This window comes from Salminus brasiliensis, chromosome 9 (genome assembly GCF_030463535.1).
Source record: "Salminus brasiliensis chromosome 9, fSalBra1.hap2, whole genome shotgun sequence".
NCBI classification, from domain to species: Eukaryota; Metazoa; Chordata; class Actinopteri; order Characiformes; family Bryconidae; genus Salminus; species Salminus brasiliensis.
The window spans coordinates 16,992,803-17,013,305 of NC_132886.1; the positions used below are offsets into that span (position 1 = coordinate 16,992,803).

At 40.3% G+C, this 20,503-nt stretch overlaps 1 long non-coding RNA gene across 2 annotated transcripts in view; it reads left to right on the forward strand.

The window, feature by feature from the left end:
* LOC140561565 (uncharacterized) overlaps positions 1–20,503 on the forward strand; it is a 102,357-nt gene that overhangs the window by 58,317 nt on the left and 23,537 nt on the right. Inside the window, exon 3 of one of the 2 annotated variants that reach the window (XR_011980078.1) lies at positions 20,095–20,314. This is a non-coding gene — a long non-coding RNA (uncharacterized lncRNA). Of the gene's footprint in view, positions 1–20,094; positions 20,395–20,503 lie in introns of those variants that run through there. The other variant, XR_011980077.1, reaches the window with a different exon arrangement.

A 20,503-nucleotide genomic window follows, 5' to 3' on the forward strand; every position in this document is an offset into this window, starting at 1 on the left:
GATTTTAAATGAAATATAGTGACATTTTGCAATGAGGTTTGAAGTGAAGTTTAGGTGATGAAATGAGGAAAACAATGACCAGATTTAAATCCCATTAAGAACCTGAGGTAAATGTTTGGAGAACCACTAAAGGAGGTTTCTTTAAAAATATATTTTTAAAATATAGTGGTTTGAGGTGGTCAGACCAGAGAAGACCATAGGAGAACCCTCGAAAATACTGTTAGACAAGTATTTGTCAAGTATTGTCTTTTTTATGTACATCAGTCATCGTTACAAAACAGATTTAAACAAATCTCTGATTGCTAGTGTGTAACACATTTGGACCTATTACTATTATATACATGTAGCGGAAGTCTACTCTATACATAATACAGTAGGGGACATATCATCGCTGTCACTTTCAGACCTCACAGGAAAAATTTGAAGCCTTCTCAACTTTCAATAAAAGTCAATGTAAAAAGCTTTCATTCCAAGTCATTTTGGAGCATTTCTATTAGCCCATTCTTCAAAATTGCCAAAAATCAAGATCAAAAAGTTTTTTTTCTGGACAGCAACAATATGTATACCCCACACCCTGACACCATATAAAAACAATCCTGTGTGTGTACAAAGAAGCATCAGGCGTAGAGAGCACTATATGTATGCTGTGTGTGTGTGTTTTTAGGAACTGCTGAGCACCTTTTGTAGTTTCTCTAGAATTTTGAGAGGACTTTGGGGCCTGAGTGATCTGCGGTGAGGAGGATCATTGTGGTAAGAGTTTTTGCAGACTAAAGGCTATAAGAGTGGTGAAAAATGGCAAGCTTGGGGGGGTGAGGCTACTGCAGGATGGACAGAACACTGGCAGAAGAAGAGAGGCACTCAGTCCCCATATAGCTTTGACCTGTTTCACTGAGAGCCTCCAAATCTATTAAATCTTCCTCTGTCTCTGCCTCTACCATCTCTACCTCAACCTAATCCTGTAGGAGACTACTACCCTCTCCTTTATCTCCTCTCTCTTGCTCGCTCTCTTATTACTGCAGACTGAAACAATACGATTTGCTCTGTGTGCCTTATTTTGCCACAGTATCAGACATGTAGAGTCAATTATCAAAAATTCAAAACACCCAGGAGCAATATTTGAGAGAAGTTGCAGTATGGGGAAGTTTGATTCACATTTTAATGTTGATTTCACGTTCCCTCTGGACATACTCTTGAATGTATGTTTCGCACAGAAAACTTATTTTGTGTGTCATCTTCCTCTGCGTCCGGAGAGTCCATTTTTTTTCAGTTATTGCACTAGAGATCGGGGGAGACGGGCTCGGTGTCCAGAGGCAAAGAGGAGGAGACTGTCCAATGAGCCTCGTAATTGTGTTTACACACACACACACACACACACACAACCACAATGAACACGTTGAACCTGTTTTGCAGTTCTAGAACTATGTTATATCATCTATATGATACATATATACAATCAACCTGCTCTGGTTCATCATGGTTGTCAATGGTGGTGGTTCCCAACCCTAGTCCTGGAAGACTGCAGTGCTACCAACATACCTAATTAGCCCAGTTAATCAGCTAACTCCAGAACCCTGGGTTCAGAACCACTGGTCTATGGCATGGGTATACTGTATTGACCATATGAGTTGTACCATAGTACAAGTTGCCAGAATGGACAAGGATTGGGAACCACTGATCTATGACATGACTACAATGTACTGAGCCTATAAGTTGTTCCATAGCAACTTGGACAAGGGTTGGAAACCACTGGTCCATGGCATGGCTATACTGTACTGAGCCTATGAGTTGTTCCATTGCGGCTTGGACAAGGGTTGGGAACAACTAGAAGGATTCCTAGACAAGGGTTGAGAACCATTGGTCTATAGCGTGGCTACACTGTATATAGCCTATGAGTTGTTTCAAGGCTTGGGAACAGCGAGTCTATGGCATGGATAGACTGTATTCAGTCTATGAGTTGTTTCAAGGGTTAGGAACTGTTAGTCTATGGCATGAATAGACTGTGTCCTCAGAAAATAAGTCATTGCATAGCCATTTGCCAGGTTGGACAAGCTATAGAGAATGTTGACACAACTCCTTTTCAACTCATTAAAAAATTGACCTATAAAATCAATGGTGCACATTGGAGCACTGCAATGTTAAGTCACTGTATACCATGAAGGGCCAGCATGTGCAAACACAGGTAAAAGGTAAACTGTGTGTTGCCCTGCCTACTAATGGTGTAAGATTTAAGGGCGCCAAGCACATGCAGAGTGGGAAAATGGAAGTACTAGTCTTAATAAATTAATATTTTAATAAATTAAGACAGTGTTGCATACTACTAAGCAACAGGTGTTCTAAAAGAACACATTTGTGTGGATGGGACAATTCCCTGATTGTCTAATCTGTTGGGTTTTGCCTTAGTTTATATAACATACTAAAAGAGGCCTACAGCTATACCTTTACATTGTGTTTTTTAAAACTTTTGGCAAAGTGCTGCGGGTGAGAATGGAGGGTGCGTATGGTAATGCTTCCATGCTGAGTGTATAACCCAGGCTAGGCTCTGACAGCCTTTGATGAATGCTCCCCTCTACATTCTGTAGCATAAAAATGATTACACTGCTGCCCCTCATTCGGAGGTGATTATTCGCAGCGACAAAGTTAGATTTATTTTTCAAAGCCACTGCTTTTACACGAGGCCGCTGTAATCGCTGCAAGTAATGGATGAATATGAATGGATGTGCTGATATTACAGTGCAAGATTAATATGCTTATTGTTTAAAAATAGTGGCTTGAGTTGATGTGCCTGGTGATTAGTCAACATATTTATGATATTACTTCAGACATGCTGAAGATAAACAATGGTGGACCACCGTCCTCTAGTAATGTTTTAGTGTTAGGATCGCTCTGGTCCTGCAGAGTAGTGCCCAAGTTTCCCATCTTGAGTTTTGGTTTGTCTGCATTTGATTATTCAGCCCTAGCGCGTAACAGCCTGTGTCACATGTTCAGGCCAGACTAATTGAGACAGATGGGGTTTACAGCAGTAGGCTCACAGTGAGGCGAAACATCTGCCCAGAATATTAGTCTGAATTAAGCAGATTAACTGAAACATACTGCTCAAACACTGGAAACGTGCAACGAGTTTCCAGAATTCTTCAACGCAACCAGGTTTAGAGTAAAAGGTCATTTTAAAGGTGCTTAAGGAAGCATTTGTTGAGCATTTTAAGCTTAAACTTAAGCTTTTTTATGTATAACTAGTAAATCTGTGGCTTTGGTTGAGGCGATAATTGCTCATATGTGATCTTACAAGCCTGTTTACAACCCTGTTATTTTGCCTCAGAATGAGACATAGTGATTTTCCATAACCAATGTATAGGCTCTGTTTTTATTATGATATACGGCAGTATGTTGGGCTCTCAGAGCTGAATAGTGTTGCTGTCCTCTTGTGTCCTTTCAGTATTTCGTCTTGATAGCAAGCTAAAGAGATTCTAGCAAGGTTAGCTTTTAGCCTTGCCCCCACTCACTTCCCTGTTATATGAAAAATATATAATAATAATAAACTGGCGCTTTCTTCCGATGTGGATTAAGACTCGGGGTAGTCTAGTTTGGTTTTGAGCAAGCACATGCTGGAGAACAGAGATGATTGATAAAATGCCAGTGTTGGCTATTAGCCTAGCATAGATCCACATTTGCCTCTGTGGCTTTGCAGAGTTTGAGCTCTGGGTGGGGTGGGTGCAAGTAAATTTTGAGTGTTAATATAACGTCAAGACTATTAATGTCAGAAATCAGCTTTGTGGTTTTGGAATTGTTCCTTTTTTCAGCCCTGTTTCAGTTTTGACGGATTTCCATTTGAAAGAGGACACAAAAGCACAACAGTGTTTGAGGTTTTTAGTGTGTCAGTATACCGAACTCTCATTATTCGACTATGCCAAGGAAAATACAGTGTGATGTTTTAGAGCCCCTTTAAAGCTATTTCCTTTTACTGTGTTCTTTTACTATTGTTTATTGTCCCCTTTCTTATCAGCCCTAGCAAAGTAAGTCATTGCTGCTGAAACCAGCAACATAATTATCTCCATGTACTTCAATGGTGAACTCTATTGATCTCTATATCTGACGTCACTGTTGACTACAGCAAACACTTCCCTCTTCTGTATAAGCCTGGCCTTGCTGTTGTATTTGTCTGGGCTTTGCTCCAAAATTTCCATTAGAAATTTGGCCCAGGTGCCTAGCAATTAAACAAGTAGCGCAGAGCAGCCTACTCAGCCTGTTGGCTCGACTTCTTCGCTCATGCTCACTTTTATCACATGCGGCCACGTTACCTTTTTTGCCTTAAAACATGCTCCTCGGGTTACGTTCATTGGCCGTAAAAGCAAGAAATAAAGAGGAGAAAAACGTGGCTGTTGGCATTTTATATGCTTAAAAGACTTAAAATAGCAACCAGCAAGGTCAGAGCATACTGGTAAGTGAAGGAGAAGCACAAATATTTACGCTTTGAAGGAAATGACTTGCAGAAGCTGGGTGGGAAGGTGGAGAAGGCTTGGGAATAACACATTAGCTTAGGCGCTGCAACAAACGGACGACTTAGCCTCGAGACAGTATGTACTGAGAACGCTATAGCCTCAAATATAATGCAGTCACTTTTGATTGACATTTTTTTCAAATACACTTATCCAGCACTTTACTGGGAATGCCTGCACACCTACACATTTATGCAGTTATCCAGTCAGCCAACCATGTGGCACCAGTGCAGTGCATTAAAATCATGCAGATTTGGGGAGATATGTTCACATCAACTATTAGAATGAAGGAAAATGTGATCTCCATGATTCTGAGTGTGGCATGTCTGTTGGTGTCAGAAGCTGGATTGCTGTTTGAGTAGATCTAGAACTGCTAATCTCCTGGGATTCAGTCAGCACAACAGTCTCTAGAGTTTTCTCAGAATGAGATAATTAAGATAATTAAGAAAAAAAATAAAACATACAGTGGACAGAAATGTCATGCTGATAAGAGAGGTCAATAGAGCATTGCCAGGGCAAGACTACTGTGACTCAGATAACCACACTGTATGACTATGTACAACTATGCAGAAAGGCATCTCAGAATCAGCAACATGTCAAACCTTCTGCCTAAATCTAAAGTCCATTTCAGCCCTGAATTTATGAAAAAGTGAACCTCAGACAATCTTCCAGGTTGACAAAGGTCCTTAGTTCATGTCCACTGCTCCATCAGAAAACCTAATCAGAAAGTCATTTTCCTTCCATAATCTGCTATTGAAAGTGAAGAAAGAATCGCTGATTTGTATACCAAACAAAGAAAGCAGACTGGCACATAAATTACCATGAGCACCTTGACAATCCACACAAGGCTATTTTGTCTTTGCATCCTGTTAGCAAGGAAAGTGTGTTGAGAGAGAGCAAAGTAGAACTAGAATAAGAGAAAGAGGGATTTATGCCATGAGAATTCTCAAAGAGCATTTCTAAGACTAATTCATTGAGGGTTTTAGTATTGTGACCTCGACTGCAAGAGCTAAAAGATGGTATGGGTGAACCAGTTTGGAAGACAACAAATGTGTAATGTTGGCATCCTATTTATCATAGCAGATTTTGTATAAAAAAGGTAGTACGCCACTGACAGCAGCATGAAGCCATGTAAACAGTGGTCATGGTGATTAGTTTAAAAGTGGTATTGGCTATTGTTTCATTTTAAAATATTTTCAGCACAGTTTCTAATAACGTGTTTTTATTGACATTCATTGGAGATTTGTTGCATATAAACAACAGCACTACCACTGCTACCAATGGCAAAGTTGGGAATATTGAACTGTTGACTATTGTGTAACATAGCCACTTTGTTGCTTTGCCACTAAAAAAAAAACAAAAAAACATGTAATTCCTAATGTGGTGTTTGCCATTGTCGTCATCGACTACGCTAGATGATAGATGCAGGCCTTCTTAGTTGATGTGCCTTCTTAGTCTGATGCTAAACCATTAATTCATGTGGCCAGAGCTCCAGGTTGGCCAGTACTCTACATTTTACTTTTTGCCGTACCAGGACTTTTTTTTACGTACTTCTTGCATGCTGCCAGTGCTCTTTTTCCTCCCTTTTCATATCAGGTCATGGGCAATTCATAAGGACTCTATATACACTGTGACTATACCTATGCATAAAAAAGAGCCATTTGTCTAGATATTCATGCTGATTTCATTTTAGTGTTTGCTTTTACATTCGATGTGCAAATATTTACAGCTAAAAGTCCCACCCTTCTTGTCTGCACTATTGGTCTGTATGTACCTGCATCTACATCAACCATTGGTGAAACTGGTTACCAGAGAGAGAGAGAGAGAGAGAGAAGAATGACTGCAACCAAAAAAACAAAACAAAAAAAACAAACTAACTAAAAGCCAAAGTTTAAAAAAAGAAAAGTAAATGGTCTCATCTCAGGGTGTACAGTGGCATGGTAAATTAAATCCAACACTGTTCTCGTTTTCCATTACATAGTATCTTATATCTGCTCAATATCATTTATTTTACTCAAATCTTGCATAAAGGGAGTGTCTTGCAACGTTGGATTATTGTCTTCTGGAATAATCTGGTAAAAAAACTGTTTTTTTGTTTGTTTTTTTCATATCGTACTGCATATCGCAGAACAGAATGTCACAATGTCAGTTTTTATTCCTAGTATTGGGCAGCCCTACAAAATAAACTGCATGGGGCACTATGTAGTGCTCACCTGTTCACTTTCTCTCAACAAGTCTTGTACAAAACAAAGGTAAATTAAATAAGCGTCCCAATACTTTTCCCCCAATTCAAGCACTAATTAGCACTATAGAAAGTCGTTTTGAATACACTTGTAAAATTAATAAAAAAGCATAGTCCAGAATCATTTAAACATTCTTCTCTTCCATATTACAGTGAATGCATTGCAAAATATTAGTTTGAATAATCTGCAGAACTAGGCACCAGTCTTAAGCCAGTATTTGATTATAATAAAAGGAAAATCTGAGCTCATCCCAACATCCTGCATCCACAGCATGGTGTGGATGACTGTGAGAGAGAAAGTGACTGAATATAGTAATGGACAGAAAACATGGAAATATACATGCAATGAAATAAATAAAAAAAGGCTTGTGTTATGGTGGCCTCCTTTTATACCGAACGCTGCATTTGAGAGAGGAAGAGATGAGGATGGAGAAGGATGAGAAAGGATGAGGGGAAGAGGAATGGCATGGAAAAAGCATTTCGTATCTTTCTCTATCTGTGACACCGAGGGAGAGCGAGATTAGGAGAATTGCGATGAGAAAGGGGCTTCCCAGAAAGAGTGCAGCAAAGCAGTGTGTTCTGCACTGTTTTTACTTCTCTGTCACAAAACCGAGAGGGGGAGAGAGGCTGAGAGTGGACGAAGGAGAAGGTGAGAGGAACGCTCATGTATGGAAGAGCAATGGAGAGATTAGAGGAATATAGAAAAAACATAGTAAGAGTCTAAGAATGCAGGCGAGTGCGTACAGTGTGTGAAGGGGAAAGACAAGATGAAATGAAACACTGTGTGTGTGTATGTGTGTGTCAGAGAGTGTGCGTGTGTGTGTTTTTTCCAAACCACATGACTGTCCGTTAGCAGCTGGGCCTCAGGAGATTAAACGGAGTGCTGAGACTGCAGCCAGCAATGATTAGCGGGCTGCAGCCAGGCCTACTAATCAATCTCAGCACCACGCAATTTCCTCCCCCCGATTGCAGCTTTGATCAGAGGGCAGACGGAGAGCGGGCGGCTGAAGGCGTAATGGAGTTTCACACTAACCCCGCCGGAGAGACCGTCTGGGAACGAGCAGCCGAATGGAGGCTGCAGAGTGTGTGGAGCAATGAAGAGAGCAGGGAATGTGTGTGTGTGTGCACACTGAAAGTGAAATTATTTTTGGTGCTATCTAGAACTGTTTTAATACGGAATCATATGAAGCAGGTTCTGCTTAACTGAGAGCTATCTAAAGAATGAGTTAGGCATTCAAATGGGGCTTTGAACTGTCCTTATTCTATGGTATACAGACTATGTCCAAATGTTTGTGGATACTCCTCCAAATTAATGCAATCAACTACTTTAAGTTGCACTTATTGCTGACATAGATGTGCAAATGCGCACACACAGCTTGTCCAGTCCCTGTAGAGAAGTACAGCTAGTAGAATAGGACTCTCTAGAGCAGATCAAGATGAACATATTGACACCATGCTTAATGCCAGACGTAAAGCATTGAGCAGTAGGACTGTTCTCTGGAATGATGGTGCTCCATTTGATACTTTTGGGATGACTTTGGCATGAGGTGTAGTGGTGATCATTAACCTGATCTTGTCCTTGAATGCAATCAAATCTTCACAGTAATGCTTTGAAATCTAGTCGAAGGCCCCTCTGGACAGTAGACACAGTTGCTTCAACAAACGCATGATAAATACTTTTTTTAATACCCTTGATTTCAGTAGAAACAATGAATGAGCAGGTGTCCCAATACTTTTGTCCATGCGTTGTATAACCAGTGTTGTTAATAAAGAACCCCGGTGTGCACTTTCCATCTACACACACTTTTGAGGTTTACCCTTACTGACTGTGGCCCATCTGCTGCCGCACAATTTATCAACTGCCCTCTACACCATCCATCAAATAAATGGGATGACTGCTACTGACAAATAATATCTGGTCAATGTGTGGTCCTGTGGTGGTGTATGTGGTCCTACTGTGATTCTAGGCTGATGTCAATTTTTATGCACATATTGGGGATGTTTTTGTCTACCCCTACAGTGATATTATGTGTTCCTAATGATCTGACCAATGAGTGTGAGCACAAGGTAGATGCAGCACAGTATACAGTACTGCCAAAACACCCATTATGTGCAAGTTCTCCATATTCTGGAGATGTCTCTGAGAAGATTAGTCATAGGATCACCTATCACATAAGAAGTAAGACAAGGCCAAAGACAAGAAGTGAATATCATTGGTTGATTAACAGATACCCAAAAACCATGCAAGACCTGGTCAACCACAAAGACTGTCCTAATCTCCTCCTAAAGAGAGGAGAACATCAAGCTTCACATTAATTTCATATCTGAAGAAGTTTCTGTCCATCTTTCTAAGAAGATAACTCAAAGCCGTAAAAAGGTTGAAAGCCGTGAAAGGTTGTGAAGCTGATGAAAAAGCTCTTATCTGAGAAAAGAAAACACAAACAACGGACTGGCCTCCCCAGAGTTCAGAGCCCAACTAATAGAATAAGTAGTTCATCCAAAGTCAACACAAAATGTCATATTTAATAACTACTGCAGACTCAGAATTATTAAAACCTTTCATGACAAGTGTCTTCCGTACTTAGTAGAGAACCCTTTGTTATGGCCTGCTGCATACGTGAAGCATAGCCAGACACCAACATCTGGCAGCGTTCCTGAGAAACCTTAACCCATTCCACATGGATAATGGCTTTCAGATCACTAATATTGTTAGGTTTGTGCGCTGCAACCGCCTTGTTCAAATCCTACCAAATATTTCCCATGTGTTTGAAGTCAGGAAACCAGAATCTTCCAGGACAACTTCTGAAACCAAGCTTTGGTGGATTTTGAGGTATGCTTTGGATCATTGTCCTGTTGGAAGGTCCAATGATGCCCAAGCTCTTGCTTCCTCACAGAAGGAATGATGTTTCCATATTGCCCTGCACATGCAGCAGGTTTCCTTGTCCAAATTGGAGCCAGCTTGAGCTTTTGGATCAGTATAGGTCTACGGGCAAACCTCAGTGCCTGCTGCCACCAAATCTTGCTGCAGGTCTTTTGCACTCACTCAAGGGTCTTAGACTACATGCCTCCTCAGGAATCTGGTGGCAGCCAGTAATGGCTTCCTCTTGCTGCCACATCCAGGTAGTGTAAGCAGTGTTCCTTGAACTTTGAACTTATGAACTTGTAGTGCTCTCTTTTTGTATCTTTTTCCTTGGTTGTGCAAGGCAGTGATCTCTTCTCTGAACTTTCTGGTCCCCTAGCCAGTCCAGATTTTTGGTATGTGTTATCTTAAGCACACCTGATGCAACTAATGAAGCCCTCAATTTGCCACCTAATTTTCATTTTTTTCTGATTTTAAAAAAGCTAAATAAATGGACAGTCTCCAACTTTTGTACAGAACTGTATAAGTGTGTATTTGACTGTGTGTATCTTCTAGCTTAGCCTAGCCCTAATAAGGCCAGCTAATATGAGTGATGTTCAGCAGCTGCAAGTGACAGTACCCCAATATCTTGTCAGCAATTTATCCCTATCAGAGCAAGACATATTGATCACAAGCAGTGAACACACTGATGGAACCTCATAATGGACCATAATGAGGTAGCCTAAGACCAGCTTTTCTGGTCTTAAGGATTTGGGATAGAGAAGATGGCGCTAAAGCAGTGCAAATGTGCTCAGAGCTGTCTCAAATACTGAATCTGCACCACACTCAAACACAATGCCCTCACACGATCTTTATAAAATATGATTAGTCATGTTTGTTGGGGACAGCATGCTCCACTTTAATTGTTGTTTGACTAATGAAATAGGAAGCATGGCCTTTCACTGTTAGCAGGTAACTCAATAGAGTTGTTGACATTTTTATATTTAAAACTGTTATTGAATTACCTGGGGGCGAGAGGAAGGCAAAAGGAGAACGAGCGAGAGAATGTTTCCTCTCTCCCATGTTTAATGTAATTATGTGATTAATGCAAGCAGCATGGCGTCCCAGTGGCTGAGAGATGCTGCTTCCCTCAGCATGCACTATGAGATTATATTGACTCCCTCTTCCTCTCCCGCACTACATTACCCAGAATTATCCATTTATTGATGCTGTTACTGTCTGCAGTGTATTCACAACACGTGTTATTAAAGCATGGCAAGAAATTTAAATATTGTTGTGTTGGAGACAGACAGAGAGACAAAGAGATGGAGAGGGAGAGACGCAGGCGTCGTTTAATCACATTTGCTGGCTTTCATATCGCAAAACAGAATGATGCGTCATCGCTTGGAGTCAAGAGGTCAGCTCATACTTTCCCGATAACAGCAAGTGAATTCATAACTGTCCGTAAACATGAATCCGGAACCACTGGATAACACAAATGCAGCCATATGGAGAGCCGTGTTATTGTTTTGCATTAAAACAGGTGGCAAAGCAATGTTATTTTTCACAAACATTTGAAAAAATTGATCAAAACTATGAAAAGACTTACAGTACCAAAAGGTTGGACACACCTGCTTGAATGTGTGCTGATCATCTTAAAAACATTTGGTCCGAATTGTACGTTGAACTGAAAGGAGATTATTTGGTCAAATGGGCTATTAATTTTTTGGTGCAGTTACATGGTTTGAGAGGTATTTTTGCCTTCACACATGGACATTGCCTCAGTCCTACAACTGAATCTTTTATAATTCATTGGAGCATCACAATGATTTTGCAACTGTTAATTTAGGGCACAAATGCTACATGATGTTAAATAATGACCTGCCAGTTTAGCAGCTTACTGTAAATGTTTCTGTACATGTGGACCTTGCTATCAGCATAAGATAATATGGGACTGTAAGAGAGGTAGAGCTAAAAAAAATCTTGGGGCTGGAAAACTTGGCCTCTTTTGCTTTGTAGTATAAGGCCAGCCCACCACAGGGTGATGGTGAGTTGCAAAAACTTTGTAGTGAACACATGAACTAGGTCAAGATGGAATTTATAGGACATTAGATTGGGTGGAGGAGGGGCTACATTGCTTCCTTTTCTCAAAATTCATTTAGTTAAGTGACTAGTGGCCATGTTATTCATTCAAGTCATTTTGGAATTGGAAATGGTCAAACTTTGTCAATTAAAGCATCATTGTTTATATGCCTGCCTCAAAAACTGTTTATCCATAAAACAGTATGCAGAGAGGTGGTTAGTGCTTAGTGATATTTGGAGGTGGGGATTAGTAAAGATGAATTTTGGCTATAAACGGCAGAATGCACTGCTTCATTGACATAGTCAACCCACTAACCCACTACGACTGATATAGTAGAATATACAGAATAGCTTTCACCACTGTAAAGCTACTCAATTAGAAAAAATATGCTACTGGGATGCTATCACCATGCTACTGGAAAATGAGAGGGGCTACTGCCCCAAACATTTCACAGCATGGCTGTTTACCCAAAGCCTTTTTGTTTACCACAGATGACTGACCTATTGGTTATTCAGTGTCAAGCAATGCTGGACAATTCACAACCTGTTTATGACAGTGTGTACCGTACACCAGGGAACTTGACATTTATGAGAGGAAATATGTTTGCGTAGATTGGATTTTGACCCCAGCCACCAAAGATATAACCTCAGTTTTCTCACAGTGACATGAGAGTACAGCAGTAAAGTGACTGGCTATATGTTAGCAGGCTTTATTTCTCATATTTACAGGCTCCGAGTGCGAGCGTAAGGGGCTGATAGGGGAGCATCCGCAGCAGAGAGCAACAGAAGACTGCTCTATAACAACTAAGCCTGGGGATTCAAGCCAGTTAGGCCCAGTGCCAAGCCTAGTCTGGAGAAGCACTGTGCTGCAACCAGATTAGCAAGATCGAGCTGAGCCCCTGCAGCCAAAATCAAGTCTATCAACAAAACTCCAGCAAACATATTCTGGCATGAACTTGCAAAAATATGGGAAAAAAGAGAGAGAGAATGAGGATCATTACTATCTCTTGGATAATGTGGCTGTTTTGTTTTTGTTGTTGTTTATTTCTCTCTCTGCGAGGAATTATCGTGGACATTCGTTACACACACTGTTTAAGGCTGGGAGTTGATGCCAGCCTTCCGGCATCACCATCCATCTTAGTTTTAAAAAAGTTTTTTTTCTTTTTTTTTTTTTTTTTGTAATTTGGGGTTTAAGAAGCCTTGTTTATGGATGGAGGACTGGAAAAAAGAGAGGAAGAAAAAAAGTGGTGATTAGAATGAGGTATGATAACAGCTTCTACGCAGAAGAAGGCGGAAAACAGAGAAAGGGTTAGAGTTAAGATCCTGCGACTGATAAAATGGAGCAAAGTGTAAGGAGAAACAGATGGATAAAGAAATGGAACATGTAACAAAAAGGGTGAGATTGAGAGGAAAGAAGACAAATAGAAAGAGTGATGGAGTGAGAGGGAGCGGAGGAGAGTGGCGCTTTGAGTGCATGTGCTGGCAGATGGTGCTCACAGAAGCGTGATCATTTGGCATTTGTTCGCCAAAGTGCTCATGGGGAAAGAGAGAGAGAAAGAAAGGGAGAGAATGGTAGTACAGTACTGATATGTCTCTCTCTCTCTCTTTTTCTCTCTCGCTCTGATTTTCTCTCACACATGGGGGCACCACTAGCTGGTATGTTACCTTATAATTCACAGCCTCTTTATTTGATGTGTGCCCCCCTGGCAGATGCCCCAGTCAGACATCACATGTGCAGCTTGGCATGTCAGTCCAATCTACTGCAAATCAAGTCAAATGCTAAAACCATGGCTAACCTTCATAATCGCTCAAAGTGTTGCTCCATCAACTGCATAATGTCTTCAGAAGCTTCATTTGCTCAAAAGTCTTGAAAAAAAAGCGTATGATTCAGTGGCCCGCAGAGTCATAACACAACAGAAGTTGTCCTTCTTAAGCGCCTTCACACCACCGCTATTTGTCTACTTGTAGTTGCATCTACATCAACCATTGGTCAAACTGCTTGCCATCCTTACAAGCAGTTGTTCTTAATGTTGTGGTAGAAGGTTGGGATGAAAATGTGTGTATGTATATATGTGTATGTATATATTTAAATCCTTACTACCTTCACACATACACATTGCCATGGTCCAACAATTTGGGCCTACTTGACGCCCCCCAGCCACAACATCTAAACAATAATGAACGCCCATGTGCCCCCAGTGCCCACTCTTTTAGAAAACCAAAAATGGTCACCCGAGGTTAAAGACATGTAAAGCCTTATTTAGTCTGTATACGTTTTGCATGGAGAGGTGGAGAAGTGTAAGTTTACTACATGGCGTCTTTATAAGTAATGTCTGATTACTACTGATGTATGTTAAGATGTCCGACTAACATCTTAACATAACATCTTATAACCCACTTATAACCCAAGCTCTGGTAGTAATTTTATAATCCTACCTCCCCATGTAAAACTAGCCCTGTCTCAATGACACTTTAAGAAAGCACAACCGAAATGAGCAGTCTTACATTTTTCCAGTCGTTCCAAATAGCATAACTTTCCGTAATTGCTAAGCTAGTCAAGATATCTTACTGTTGCTAATAATACAAGGGTAAAGGCATGCAAGAGTGATTTGAATATTTACATTTAAGGCATTTAGTAGACACTCTTATCCAGAGTTACTTACAAAAGTGCTTTGTTATTTACTCAAGAATAACCTCAGCTAGTTAGAATAGACTAATAATTCAAAGATACCTTTAAGCTTAGATAATACTAAACACAAGTCAGTAAGGTGACCACTCTGCTATTCGCCCAAGTATTCTCGGAAGAGGTGAGTCTTCAGTCTGCTTTTGAAGACAGCAAGCGGCTCTGCTGTTCGGACACCCAGGGAAAGTTCGTTCCACCACCCTGGTGCCAGGACAGAAAAAAGCCTGGACGCTTGAATATAGTTTGCTGGTTAGGAAGCCAAAGCATAAATTAAAATTACAAAACAAATGATAAATAACAGTAAAATGAAAACATTAATCAAGCAATTGTAGAGGTACTCAGAAATAAATATAGCAAACATTAAGTGACCATTTAACAGGCTACCATGAACCAGATAAAACAGTAACACTGCATTTAAGGTTACGTGCAGAGCAGCAGTGATTCAGGGCTCTACAGCAATGTTGTTACTGTTGAAAAAATATATTCCAGTATATTTCAGGGAAAGCTTTTACAATAAGTTTTTTTGTGTCATTGTTTAAGTAATTTGACAATTTCTACTGTCTCTTTTACCCTAAACAACTCATGAATAAAATCATGACAATCCTTAAATCAGGATCATCAGAGTCTCAATGCTGAGCAAACCTTCCTTTTGCAATTGTCAGTTGGAATAAAGATCAATTACTAGCTAATACCTTATTAACATTTGCACAAATGAGATTAACTTCAGAGTACTGTTTGATGAAAATGTGTTTGTACTGTATTATTTGAAGATGTTCAGGTATTTTCCTTTGTGCTGATACATTGGGGATGAACTCTTTGTTCTTCATTGTGCTTGAAACTGTTGTGTCTTAATGTTAATGTTGTGTTATTTAATACTCTTTTCACACAACTATACACTATATTGACAAAAATATTTAGACACCTGCTCATTCATTGCTTCTACAGAAATCAAGGGTATTAAAAGAGGTGTATTCTGCTTTTGTTGGAATAACTGTCTCTACTGTCCCTTAACATGTGTGTTTGTGAGGTCAGCCCACCCACCTAATCCCCAACTTATCCCAAAGGAGCACCATCCTTACAATTCCAGAGAGCACAGTTCCACTGCTTTACAGCTCAATGTTGGGGGTTTTATACCCCTCTAGGCCACACCTGGTATTAGGTATAGTGCCAATAGATATGGTATAATGTTCATCTGTTTCAGAGAGTCCTATTTTATTGGCAATACTTCTCTACAGGGACCAGACAAGCTGTGTGTGTGTATTTGAACATCTGTGTCAGCAATAGGTTCAACTTACAGTAGCTAAAAGCATTCATTAGAGGGGAGGTCCACAAACATTTGGACATATAGTGTATCTACAAAAAATGGAAAAATCTACATTATTGTACGACATAGGACAGACTTTATTCATTAAGTTAAATAGCTTTAATGTCATTATACTCATACAGTACAGTGAAATATGTCTCCTTACATATCCCAGCTTAGAAAGATATGGTCAGAGTGCAGGGTCAGCCAGGCTGTGATGCTCCTAGAGCAGAGAGGTTTGAGTACCTTGCTCAAGGGCCCAACAGTGGCAGCTTAAGAGACCTGGGTATCAAACCCACCTCCCTGTGACCAGGGTTTTTAATTTTAGTCGCTTCACATGGAAATGTAATCCATTTGTTAACTAGTAGATTTCAATTCTCTAAGCAGAACTCCTGAAGGTTAATCTGATGTCTACCAGAGTGCTAGTATCATGTTCTGAATGGAAGGCAACTGGCTCCGGTGTTTTTAGTTGCGTTCCATGTGCTGATGGAGTCACACACCTGCTTCAGAGACTTGTGTGTCTCTCTGGCCAGCAGCGTGTGAATGCCTCTGCACTGCGTGGACTATAGGGGAGTTATTAAGAGTGCTCTTTAAAGAGAGGATGAACACGGCCACTGCTGGGTCTGAAATATTACTGAAATACAGAGAGTCGACAACGCATTAGCTACAGCGTTTGCCAGGGCTGTAGGGGTGCTGCAGCTTGAAATGATGGCTAATAATGCAAGGAGCTGTAATGGTTGGGTGTCGGTGCATGGAGGAGATGAAATGAGCAAAGGAAGGTGTGTATGTCTGCTTGGTAATGCATAGTGTGTGTGTGTGTGTGTGTTTTAAAGATCTGTGTTTCTAATAGTACTGGGTATCTATGCTGGTGTTGATTTAGTATTAGTGAAATTGATGGATCACAGATTACAGTTTCACTTACACACTGAATGTACTGACAAATTTAATTTATTTAATTTTAATTTAATTGTTCTTTATATTGCCAATTCAAATATGAAATACAAACATTTAGATTAAAACTGATTGAATATATTTATTTTATTCCAAAGAAAATTGCATTTTAAAGGGTCCCCAAAATGTCAAACTGTATTTACCTTGGTATAGTTAAATAAGGAGAGTTTGGGACATAGTACTGACATACCATGAACCTCAAACACTGTTGGGTGCATCTTTAAAAGAAAATCCAGCATATCTAAAACACAGCTGGATTATGGGCCAATCCTAGCTGTGTTTAGCTGTTGCATAACATTCTTGACCCAGCTAACTAGTCAAAGCTAGCAAAATGGTAATATGTGACAGACACTTTCTGAAGAATATGGTGTTAAAACCAGAGAACAACGCATCCCCACCAGTCTCTGCAAACTGGACCACCTCAGCTAACTACTAAACTGCAGCGAAACAGACATCAGAAGGGAAACTACTGGCTTAATTCTTTACCGGTAGACTTGAGAATGGCAAACCCAGGTAAGTGAGTAGGTGACAATGCTCATAGGCTACAATCTTTTCAGCTTGCTAACAGCACATGGCCCTGAGACGACACAACAAGAGGACAGCAACATTATCCAGTGAGACTAATGTTTACAATAGTGCTTCACTGTTTATTCAGAAAATACCCTTAGCTAGTTTGTATTGGCTAGGATTCAAAAGATACCTTTAAACTTAGATGCTACTAAATACAAAAGTCAGGATGGAGACCACAATACTCACCATACACTACACTTCACTCAAGAGATGGGCCTTTAGTCAGCGATTGAAGACAGCAAGGGACTCTGCTGTTCGGACACCCAGGGGAAGTTCGTTCCACCACTTCGGTGCCAGGACAGAAAAAGCTTAAATGCATTCTATGGTTCCTTTATGAAAGCCAAATCTGGCCACTACTCTCCTTTATGTGATTAAATAAAAAATATCTATCTGGTTATCATTTATGAAAAAAGCAAAACGTAGAGTACCAGTATACAAGCTGTATAAGCTCATTAACTTTAATGCTGATTTGAATATCAACTAATCTGTATTCATTTGCCATTGTTCTTCTGACTATTTAAACCTTAATCTATGCAGAAAATGATTGACTTGTGTCTCTACGCACGTGCATAAAGAAAGGAAAAGAGAGAGATCGTCAGAAGAATACCAGACCTGAAGGGCTTTTATTGCTGCAGGCCTTGCTAAAATCCTTTCATCAAGTGGTCATGACCGAGCCATGACAGAGCCTCGGAGTCTTACGTCTAATCAGCTACAAAGGTTCCGGCTCTTTTTTGCATACAGTATGCACTCGTTTGTTCCCCCATACTCCCCTCTATCTGAATGCCCTTAAGTCTCAGCGGTGAGGTCATATCATGGGAAAAGGTTGTCCTCTAGGCTACAATTAGTCTTTCTTAACATGGAGAATCAGACGAACAAGAGGCCCGGCTTCTAAGATGACAATTGGGGTATAAGAGCATATTTTTTGTGGGTTGTTTTGGCGAAGCTAGTGAAGCTTAATGGCTAATTGTTAGCCACTAAATTCAACTATAGAGTACTGCCCTCCGGCTAAAACAAAAGCAGAAAAAAACATATGGCACAAACAAGGAAGTATAAAGCAGAAAAGGAGACTCTGATTTTTTTTAAAGAGAAATCTTGAAGCTGATTGCTACTAAAATATTTCAATATATAAAACTGAAGCACAGCTTTTAGGTTATATGTTTTGAATTGTCTTGAAAAGCAGCCATCATATCTTGTTAATTCCATTCCCAAGAACAAACGTGCAAGTTGGAGAGTTTTGGGAATGCTCCCAAAATTCTCATTCAGAGGAGTTAATCCTTGTTAATAGGTTTGTTTAAATTGAATGAAAAAAGAGAGTAACTCACAAAAATGAATCAGGGAAATGATTAATGTGCTGCTTAGTATTAATTGAATGGATAAATGAGTGCACAACTACACACCTAATTCCTGCATAAAATATTATACTTCCTTCCCAAGTGCTTGCTTTCACTTGAATAATTCCTGGGGTTTGAATTATTTCTGTGAGTTTTACATCCGTGTTAATTAGAACGGAACACGTAGCGCTGTGAAAGGATTTAACTGAACTTTTACTATACATTTATTGAGATTAACTCCAAGCTAAGGAACAATGTGGAATCTGTATTACTGAGCATAAACCTCCACACATCACTGCAGGATCAATATGCTTTTAGGCTCAATCACTATAAAGTCAGCGTAAAAAAACGTTAAGGACGTTTTGGAACGAAGATGGCCTTTTAGATTAGCTGTTCAAGTCTAAAACCTGCTCATGAGCAGCTCGAGTTCAACACACAAGGCTGACTTCCCATGCCAAATGAAACTGCTTTCTGAAAGCATTTTATACAGCCTTTTTTTTTTGTTTAAATTTTACAGTACATTTTTAGGATTAACCTCCAGCAAGTGAACACTGTGGAATCTGTATTATTGATCAACCCAGCACCTGCAGTTTTAATGTGCTTTTAGGCCACATCATTATAGAGTCAGTCTACAATATCAAGGACTGTTTCAAATGACTTCTAAGATTAACTAAAGCTCAGACATTTGTAACCCAACTGTTCAGTTCCTAGCCTGAAACACTGAATATGGGAAGAGTGAAACCTTTGAATGTGTCCAAATTCATGCAGACACCAAATGCATGCAGACACCTCCTATTTACTGAATTTAGTTCATTTAAGGTGAACCCAATGCTGATGCTGAATTCAAGCAGCTTTTATAATCTCCATGGAAAGCAAAAACCAATAGAATAGGATGCTCCTCAGCAGCTGTTCACGAAACATACACAAAGCCAAATGTTTGCTAGAGGGGTAAAAAAAAAAAACTTTAGTACTGGTCTGTGGTAGTAAAGAAGCTCCATCCAAAACTTTTGGGGTGAGTCAAAATGGTCTTTGTGATTCAGAACTCATCAGGAACATCAGTACCTGACCTCACTTATGCACTTGTGTCTGCCCAGCTGACCACCAACATCGGCAGACAATACAGTGTCCAATATGTGTCCAAAAGTTTCTAATGAATGCATTCAGCTACTTTACTTTTGCACCCATTACCCAAATGCACACACACAGCTTGTCTAGTTCCTGTAGCACCCTGATAAATAGTGGGTCAAGCCAAACCGTACTTGATTGCTCGAAGGGCTCTTGGTATGGATCAAGTTTTGACCATTGCAATCAAATAGGCTGCTACTGGAAGCCAGTAAAGAATGCAGTGAAGCCATTGACAATTAGAAGCTATGAGATTATAGCTATGTCAAATTGACGTCCTGTTCCTTCTGGGTTAATGCAATCAGATTCTCACAGCAATGTTCTGACATCTAATGTGCCTTCTTAGAAGATCTGTCAAGAAACAGTAAAACTGGAAAGTCATGACACAAGGCTGACTTCAATGAAACCATCTTCTCATGGAGTTTCACACAGTCTTCAAGTTCACTCCCTCTATCTCTTTTTTTTCTCTCTCCGACAGTTTTCGCCTCTTCGCAGCTCTGACAGCTTGAGTGTTGTGTGTGTGAGCCACGGGAGTGTATCCCACCATGGTGCCAGCCAGGCGCAGGCTTCCGGGAAGCAGCCTTGTCAGAGTAGAGCCTCGGAGCGCCGCTGACACGATGACATTCCTGAACTAGGAGGGCCATGGAGCATCTGTGACAGAGAGGAACCAGAGTGGGAATTTGGCCAGAACAGAGGAGGTGACGTATCCATGCACTTAAGGATAAGGGTCAGAAGGGCTTGAGAACAAACACGGACGCACACATACACACACAGGCGACAGAAGCTGTGGGAGGTGGGATGTGGGTGGGTTTTTGGCTCCGGTGCCAGCAGCAGCAGATGCCAGGGGTATTGGGCACAGACAGAAGGCACTTGGTAATGCTCTCCAA